General features: G+C 50.8%; 1 protein-coding gene across 5 annotated transcripts in view; it reads right to left on the reverse strand.

The window, feature by feature from the left end:
* OMA1 (OMA1 zinc metallopeptidase) overlaps positions 1-147 on the reverse strand; it is a 61,552-nt gene extending 61,405 nt beyond the window's left edge. For 3 of the 5 annotated variants that reach the window (XM_039887417.1, XM_039887464.1, XM_039887474.1), the window contains exon 1: positions 62-147. The gene's annotated coding sequence lies outside the window, so the exon portion shown is untranslated. The other 2 variants (XM_039887446.1, XM_039887455.1) reach the window with 2 other exon arrangements.
* Between the last annotated feature and the right edge of the window lie 690 nt (positions 148-837).

Genomic DNA, 837 nt, shown 5'->3' on the forward strand with positions numbered 1-837 from the left:
GGCCCCACCCTCGGGCACGACCCAACTCAGGAACGTCAAAGGCGTCCCCACCAGGACAGACCCCAGCAGTGGCGAAGACAACTCCTCGGACCTGACCTACGCGCAAGCGCGCACCAACCCCAGAAGCCCCGCCTCCTCACTTCCTGCCCTCTGCGCGGGCCTGGGCACCTTTTGCTCCGCCCACACCAGGCAGTCGCCCAGAGTCGTCCTCCGGGCGGCCTGGAGCTGTGCGCGGACTGTGGCCCTCTAGCGCTCCCGCGTGGCCGAAAGAGGGACGTGGCTGTCGGCTGGACTGCTTGCCTGGGAACAGCTTCAGTTATGGTATCCATAGAACTTGACTTAGCAGAGCTGGATGGTCTAAAAGTGGGTGATCCCGGCAAGGTTGTATCCGCTGTAGATTCTAAGGCAGTGCTAGCCAAAAGGAAAGAGACTTGAGGGCCGCCAAGAAACTAAGGCTTCCTGGTTCTGAAGTTGCACTGATAGGAGTCTCTGGAGTGTGAGAATTACTCTTTCACATGACTTATGGAGAGGCACATTTTAAAAAAGATGAAGTATAACCTGAAGCATCCGGAAGTCAGTTGGAAATAGCAGGCTACGAAACGATATGTATGATACTCTTCATTCATTCCACCAGAAAAATATTTATTGAGCACCAAGTGAATTCTTGGTGCCAAGGATACAGAAGTGAACAAGACAAAGACCTGACTTTCACGGACCTTATATCACAGTGAGGACAGATAGACAGTAAGCAAGTAGATAGGTGAATAAACAAGATATCAGATAGTGATATGATTCCATATCAGTTTGTTGTATTTATACTTATATTTTATGCACAGC

Source organism: Pteropus medius, unplaced genomic scaffold (genome assembly GCF_902729225.1).
Source record: "Pteropus medius unplaced genomic scaffold, Ma_sr-lr_union100, whole genome shotgun sequence".
In the NCBI taxonomy this organism is placed as follows: Eukaryota; Metazoa; Chordata; class Mammalia; order Chiroptera; family Pteropodidae; genus Pteropus; species Pteropus medius.